Source organism: Gambusia affinis, linkage group LG01 (genome assembly GCF_019740435.1).
Source record: "Gambusia affinis linkage group LG01, SWU_Gaff_1.0, whole genome shotgun sequence".
NCBI lineage: Eukaryota > Metazoa > Chordata > Actinopteri > Cyprinodontiformes > Poeciliidae > Gambusia > Gambusia affinis.
This window is the reverse complement of record NC_057868.1, coordinates 16,577,861-16,586,647: the sequence shown is the minus strand read 5'-3', so window position 1 is coordinate 16,586,647 and position 8,787 is coordinate 16,577,861.

The following is an 8,787-nucleotide window of genomic DNA, read 5'->3' as shown; positions in this document are numbered from 1 at the left end:
TGTGCTGTTTTCAGTGCAGAAATCTGGAACACTAGTTGTAAATCCTGATTGGTCCTGCATGAGAATAATAATCAGTTTGATTGGGGGAAAAAAAAAGTATCAACTAATTGATTTTTTTTAAGTGCCTTCCTCGTCTGTTGTAATGAATCCTAATTTGGCTTTTTCGTGGATACATCGGACTGGATTGATGTCAGAGAGCAGCGTTGGTGTCTTCCTGTCTGTGAGATATTTTGGGGAACGGATGCTCAAGTTTGTTAGATATAATAATAATAATAATAATAATAATAATAATAATAATAATAATAATAATAATAATAATAATAATAAATACAATTTCAGAAGGGCACGTTTTTGTCTGGAGGAAAAGGGGGCAGGTGCTCTAGCACCACCTAGTGTCTGTCTGTGCCCGACCCTGCTGACAGAAGTTACCCTGGGTTCACCCATCACCTAACTGGTTGTTGTCAAACACTCTGAATGAACAGAGTGGTGAAAACGTAATGATGGTCACACATCATCTGGCAGCAAACTCTGAGGGCTCACCTGAAGAGGGCGCTATGAACGCTGAAACTGAATCCGAAGGTGCTTCTACAAAGGAAGGAAGGTGAGAAGAAATGTTGAAAAAGAAAGGAAGGAAGGAAGTAAAAAGAGAAGGAAGTGTGTGTGTGAGAGAGAGGTGATTAGAAGGAAGGTAAGAAAGAAGGTTGTGTTGTGTGTTCAACTGATGTTTCCTTACCTCCAGTCGTCTCTCTGGTCGTCTTTAGTCTTGCTCTCCTTGCTCTCCACAGCCCTAAACAGAAGGTGAACATAAACGGAGAAGAGAGGAACTGATGGCTTGAAGATGGATGACGTGAAACCATTTCCCAGCATTGAGACGGAGACCTCTTTCATGAGCCCGTTGTTTATGTGGATGGCGGCGCGGCTGGTTGGCGTTCCAGTTGCAGCTCTGTGGTCTGAGTGATCCTTAACTACACAGCCCAATGCCACATCCCCACTTCCTTTCTCCATCTCTCTCATGCCCCCAAACCTTCCCAGAAAAGTTCTCAGATGCCCAAACACCCCCAACGCAGGAGCGGCAGCCATGTTTCTGCATATTTCATCTCCCATACGCCTCATCAGGCCTGATTGGAGCCACTGTGACAAACGGGACGCCACTCTGGTTCAGAGGCTCTGATGAGGAGACAAAATGAAACTAAACGAAGCATCAGGCATGGAGCAGCCCCACCATGTCCCAGCAGTTCATCTCTACTTCAGGTTCAGCAACATCAAACATCACTCTGATTCTCAAACCCAACATAATCATCTAGAGCACAATAGCAATTAGTAAGAGGGACAGTTTGTTCACATCTGGAGTGCATTTCCTCGCCACCAGAATGCTCAGCAGTCCCGTCTTTCAGTTTCTGTGGCGGTGGAAGTAACCATGTGTGTGTTTTTATGGGCTTTGTTTAAAGCAGACGGGCGGTTTACATTAGCAGAGATATGGGCGATAAACAGATTGGAAGAGAAACTGTCAGGACACAAAAAGGGATGTAGCATCTTTCTGTCCTGCTGCACCGACGACCTGTCTGGATCCAGACAGGTTACAGACTGACTCTTATTTTCATCATTACGTCATTAATTACGTGGTTGGACCCTCTGTTATGTTCCGAACAGCTTTCATTCTTCAAGGCGTACACTTATCAAGGTGTCACAGACATTCCTCAGAGATTTCTCCTTCAGGCGAAGCGAGATAACGTTTTTCTAATCTGCCTCAAGGTTTGACCGTCATGTGTGCTGAGATGGTGTCCCACATAACGTGGTTGTAATGCATGGTTATTGTGACTTTTTGGTAATCCTCAGAAACGCTCAGCAAATTGTCCACCAAGAAGCTCACACTAAGTTCCAAATGCAGTATAATGTCAACTGTTTTGAGCTGTACATTACATTGTCTTATAATGTTATTCCTTCATCAAGAACATACTGACAGTGTTGCCTTGATTCTTTGAATCATGTTTGAGAAATCCCTTAATCTCCAATGGGCAACCATTCAGCTGTGCAAAAAAAAAAAAAGAAAAGAAAAAAAAAGCCTGGTGGGATCTAGATTCCTGCTCCTTAGAACAGCCTCCCCCCACTCAGCTCCTTCAAACTAGCCAGGAGCAATTAGCAAACACCTGGGGGAGCTACACGTCTGCTGAGCTCGTTGTGTGAGCTACTTCTCATTCAATGATTGTAAAAATGTTGTTAAAGGGTTAAAAGAGGAGCCATGTTGTGGCGACTTCCTGAAGGCAGAGTTTCAGAAAGAGCAGGAGTTTGTAAAAAGGTTTCAAGGTGTTAAATTACAAAGTGAAATTTCTTTTAAGTCATGTCTGAGATATATAGCATTTTTATAACAACTGGAGGCAAAGTAGCTACTTGATTGTGCTATAAAATAGCATTAGCAGCATTAATACATAATTTTACCCTGTGGATGTGTTGGAGATAAGGAATAAGGAACTGTGAATTGTGGGTGATTTGCCACAGGATGTTTAAAACCACCTGGCTTTATATGAGAAAGAACAGAAACATACTTCATTGTCCCACTGCGGGGAAGTTCGGATGTACCAGCAGTATGTTAAAGGTAAATAGAAGCATACATATTCAGATTAAGGGTAGAAATTTTTAAATCAGAAAAGTAAGAACAGACTGTACACTAAAAGCAAATTTACAGCATAAGAAAAATAATACTGTAAAAATGAAAAGAATGTCTTACAATGTCAAAAAAAAAAGTGAATCGGTAACGAACATTTTCATAGAGGTGTCTAGATTGGGCCAGTAAAGACTAGAATCTCTTCCTCAACATTAAGAAATTATTGACTTAAAGCAAGCTCCTATATCTTGCGGTAAAGTTACTTGCAAGTTAGTTTTGTCTCATTTTAATTGTGCAAAGATATTTGCACCAGAAACTAGACTAAAGATAATTTTACAATTTATGTTTTGCAGTGTATTACATCAGAATGAAAAATACAAGTTAACAACATTTAGAATATATTAGCTGACTACTATTGCACTCCAAATGACAGCAGGGATGTTATTTGAAATGAAGTCTCACAGCTGCTGGTGGGGAAGGATCTGTGATGACGCTCCTTTGAGCACCCTGGATGCTGCAGTCCATTTCGGCGGTGGGGGGCGAAGCGTGACTGTATGGTTTAGAAGACATTCAGTTATGATGAATTATAAAATGGATTTTTACAACATTTGATCAAACAATTTGGAAAGGTTTAAGTTAATGTTGTTTCAGATGGAAAACCTCTCTGCTGTGAGTAGATTAGATTGATATTAGTGTGGAAAACCTAACTTAAATGTTTTTGTTCTGTCTGTTGATAAGATACTGACTGCTCAGAACCCCCCACAACCATGTCAGTGAGGCTCAGACAGAAATGTTTCAGGACATGTGACCGGCTGCTCAGATGACGCTTGAATTAAAGGTCCCCTTTCCTCTGACCATTATGTAACCACCGGGCAGCTGGCCTGTGATAAACCCTGTGTAGATGCAGAAGGGGGGGATCTATCTGAGCTGAATTTTCTGGAGTTTTCTGTGACGAGGTGAGGGTATCGCACTAAAGACAGCTGATGTGAGCAGGCTGCGGCAGGTTGATAAGGTGAAGGGTGGAGCCGAGTCCGGTCTGGTGAAACAGCAGAGTCATGAAGTAACGCCACAGGGGTGGGGGGTGCGGGGAGGTGGGGCTAAAAATAACAACCTCTGGTGGTCACCTTTTGAACAGATTGAAACTGGAACAATTAAGGATTCTGGGATGATGGCGTTGATGATTTACATCGGCTTTCATATGAAATTGCAATAAAATGCATTTATGACTGTGGTTGTAATGTGTCAAAATATTCAAAAGGTGTCAAAAAGTCAAAAATGTGTCAAAAAGTTCAAAAGGTAAGGGTACTCTTGTAAGCCACTGTTCCCTCGGAAGGGTCAAATAAAACTCCTTTAGAGCCATAAATTTCACATGACCTTTTGAAAAAGACAACTTTTTAAACAAACAGCTACTTAACAAAGGTCTTGCAAAAACACAAAAAACAACAGCTGTTTTATTTCTATTTTTAGGATACAAAATAAAGATAAACATAATCATGGGTTTTTTTTAAGGTCAGATTCCAACCTAAAGACAAAGAAAATAGATCTAAAACATTTTACTGGTATTTGTCATGCCATCCTTTGTGGAAATTCAGTGCAAATATTGCAGAAAAATTGAAAATGGTTAAAAATCTGCATTTGTTATTATCTGGATTTAAAAACATTAAATGGTTCCTTTTAAATTTGGGCCAAAGTTCTTGAAAGCCATTATGGAAGGTGAAAAAAAAGCCACTTACAGCTTCAGAGCCACAGGCTGCAAACCCTGCGTTAGATTCTCTAGCTCTGCTTTTGTTCTTTATACAAAGTTCAGGTTCTGTGGTTGAAATCAAACCCAACATACACCAAGAAAGGCAAGTTGATAAAAAAAAAATAACAGGGTTATTCTGTTTATATTTACAAAAAATACATTAAAATTTTAATATTTCACACAAGTGTCAAAAAATGGAAGAAACGTTTCTGTGTTTCTGTCTGTTCTGAATGCAGGACATTAAGAACGGTCCATGGAGTTCTCACAAAAACAACGAGACGTTTTGCAAGCATGTTTTCCTAAAAGATGTTTCTCAAAGGAGCAGTATTATGTAAAATCCATTTTTTTGAGCTTTGCGTAATGTTATAATGTTACCCCTCATCAAAAACTTATCTGCATTGTTGCTTTGATTCTTTCATGCATGTTTGAGAAATTTTTTAATCTCCCATGACAACCATTCAGCTGTGCAAAACACCTGGCCTGTCCTAGCCCCGCCTTTCAGGATGAGACTCCTCCTCAGAGCTGCAGTTTCCACACGTCGGAGCAGCCCTCCTCCTCAACTCCCCCACCCAGATCCTTCAGACTAGCCAGCCGCAATTGGCAAACACCTGGTGGAACTGCGCATCTGCTGAGCTCATGGTAAAAATGTTGTCAAAGGGTCAATAGAGGAGGAACGTTGTGATGACTTCCTAGATGTGGAGTTTCAGAAAGAGCGGGAGTTTTTAAAAGAGAGACAATTTCAAGTTGGGAAGTTGCAAAGTCAAAGTTCTCTTATGTCATATTTGATACGGATGTAGTTTTGTTTTATACCAACAGAAGGTAATATAATTACTTGATTGCGTTACAATATGGCGTCATGTGCCTTGGAAAATACATAACTCGGCCCCTTTAATACTGAACAGGTGTGGTTGTTAGAGGCAGAAATCAATCCGCAAATTATCTTTAAACAAATCCTAAAAATTTTGTGTTTGGATTCATTTTTGCGATTATTTTCAAGAAATTCATCTCTTCTTGCTTTTTCATCTAAGCTTCAGAAACAAACTGTTTGTACCAAAAGTCAGATGCAGACATAGTATGATTTTTTTTTCTGATGAAAGAATGAAATGACAGTGTTGAGTTTAACTGAAAGCCAGCTTGTCAGTCACCACACAGGAAGGCCTTGTGACAGGCCACTGTGAGGGGCCTGTTACCCTGCACCAACTGCAACCAGGTTAACACACACGGTGGAAAACCATGGGCAGCAGAAGTGACATACGTGTATGTGTGTGTGTGTGTGTGTGTGTGCACATTTCCTAAAGAGCTGCAAACGTCTTCCTCTGCTGCCACACAAGGTGAGGTGTTGCGTATGAGGAACTTAAAGCGTCAAAAAGGGAAATGAAATTGTCAGAACGCCAAGCAGTGAGTCAAGAGAAGCAGAAACGGAGGCTACAGGATAACATTTCTCCCCATTAATTTAAATGTTTATATCCAAAAAAAACAACAAAAAAACAACAACAAAGAAACACGCCGGCCTGAAAGAAAGCGTCTTTCGTTCCGACTCTCTTTTGCAAACTGGGGCTGTGAGTTGTGGTTCTCTGCATTGTTATCATTGCTGTCATCGCTAACAATGAAAAACAGTGTGTGTTCAGGCGATGGGGGAGGAGCAGACACACACACACACACACACACACACACACACACACAACGACACAGGAAAAGAAGGAAAGAGCAGCCAGCTGTCGGGCGTCAGAGTAAAAAAGAAGAATGAAAAAAAAAACGTGTGATTGAGTACAAAAGGAGAGTATGTTGCAGTGAACTGGCTGAGGATGTAGAGGGATTAGGAAAAGTCTGCAGGACTCTAAAAGAAAATGCTACTCTTCTTTGTTTCACCTCCTGGTTATAAGTTTGTGACATCTTAATAATCTCTTCTGCTCTCTGATTTGGAGTAAATTACCACCAACAAATTGTATGCAGATCACAGGGCATGTGTGGCCCAGCCTCCCAGCAGTGGATATTGACATATTTAACCAATTATTATCGGTTGGTTCAAGTCAAACACGGCAAGCTGGCAGAGAGTCCACACGTCTGAAATCAAAGCTTCGCGACCGCACCCCTGAAGGCCATGTGTTGCCATGCCTACCCCGCTCCATGAGTCTGGCCATGTTGAGCACACATGTGAAGATCTATTGATGACTAAATAATGACAGCGTTCTGGAAGTACTGCCCTTCACTCCACTCAAGTCTTTGTCGCTCAACTGATCGACTCCATCTGATTCTGGCGAGGAATCCGATTTGACAAAATCAGATGCATTTCCGTATTCTCTTTCTCACTATTAAACCTTCAGCTGAAATCAGAAGATGAGGGTAGAAAACTTCAGAGGTTTATTGAGTAGCATTTATGTGTCCCATTTTGTCGTACATCCATCACTTTCCACTTATCCTTGCAGGTATCTAGCAGTCATTGGGCTAGATAGCTCGGCAGTCCATCATCACACTTTCACACCGTAAGACAATTTCAAGAGACCAGTTACCCAACAGTCATGATTTTGGACAGTGGAGGGAAGTGAAGGTACCCAGAGAGAACCCACGTATCCACAGGGAGAACATGAAAAACCATACAGGATTCATACACAGGATGCAAGGCAGCACTAGCTCCATTTCTATTAACTATAAAATTAAAGGAAAATAAATGTGCTTGATGGAAGCACTGTAATTTCGGAAAAACGTGATTTTTATAAAAGCTGTTGCGCTAGGAAGAGATGGTTTTTCAGCATTTTTTTCCTCGACGTACCAATCATGTGAAGACGCCAAAGAATATCTATACTTTTCAGGCCCTTTTATATAAACAAGATTTTAGCACCTTTGGTTGTCCACATAGGCTTGGTGGTCTTAATCATTCATATTTAAGGCTTCTGCTTGTGTTGCTTGTTTAAAGGGGTTGAGGTTATTGATCACTGTTACAAAGACAACTTGGAAGAGAAAATAAGTTAAAATGCTTTCTATGTCTTCAATATCTATATTCATGCCTGATTTGACATAAACATAAAACTAAATTATTTTTGACCATTGCCCTCAGTCCGGCTGAATAAAACTACAGCCACAAGTATATAATAAAACATCAACCTTTAGAATGATTTTCTTTGTCACTTTTATTCTCTATAACATTTGGTTAGCATAAATGCTGCTTCATGTCTTTTTAATTTGGCCGGACCATTCTATGCTAGCTTCAGGAGAAGGACAGCTGGATAAATTCGACAAGCAGCCAGTCAGGAGGATGAAAATACGTAAATGAATGTTTAATTAAATTATTTTAAGTTGCGATTTATTACAATGTTTAAAAAATAGATTTGATGATAAAAATTCCTTAAAACATTCTGATTTAAAAAATTTATTAGATTCCATTTCTGTATTTTAGCTCCTCCCTCCCCTCATCTTGCTAGTTTTCTGAAGCCCCCCTGACGCCCTCTAGTGACGTGGCACTCACTTTGAAAACCTCTGCTTCAGATAGTAATCCTTCATAATTTCTATCTCTTAACTTTGCGAATGTATCTGCAATTCTCTCTATATACAGTACAGACCAAATTTTGGACACACAGTGTCCAAACTTTTGGTCTGTACATATAAAAAAACTACTTACAAAAATTAAGGGGTGTAAAATGTTTCCAAATTAAATATTTATTGTTCATTTAAATGCGACAAATACAGTAGAATGTGAATTGGTCCATTCAAATCATAAAACTCATGTTTTAATTACTTTAATTTTAAATTATTTTAATTTAAAATTATTGTAAAGCTGAGTGTAAACATCACTGATGTTGTAGAAAAAGTCAAATCCAGCTGCCTGCAGCATTCTACTAGTCCAAAACATCACAGAGTATAAAAGTTGTGACAACACTGGTACTGTCAAAGTCCTTCTGACCAGGGTGGATTTTCCAGTAGCTTTACTTTTGTGGTGCATTCAAGTACATCTTCTACACTGGATTGTCTAAATATCAAAACAACATAATAATATTTTATCCTTTGTACAGTTTCTATTTGGCTGTAAACCTCTGAACTCATCTGCATGCATTAGAGTTCAGAATATTCGGATTTAGAATAGCTGAAAGCAATTTGATTTCCACTGAAAACATTTCAGTTGAAACCTTACAATTTATTTTTTATTTTTTATTTTTTTCTTTGTGGTTTTACTTTTTTGTCAAATTTAAATTAAGTAACAAATTTTAATACCAAGACAAGATAAATGATAAATGAATATAAGAGAAATCTATCCCTATGTGAAGAAGGAATTGATCCCACTTGTTAAATTTTGAATTAACGATATTTCTATGAAAGCTGACTTCAGTGTCAATTGTCACAGCTGATTACAGTCTCATCTATGGAACCAAGAAATCACCAAAAAAGAACAAGCAAAGAAGCAAGCTAAGATGTCTCAGAAAGTTACACATCATGCTCCGATCAAAAG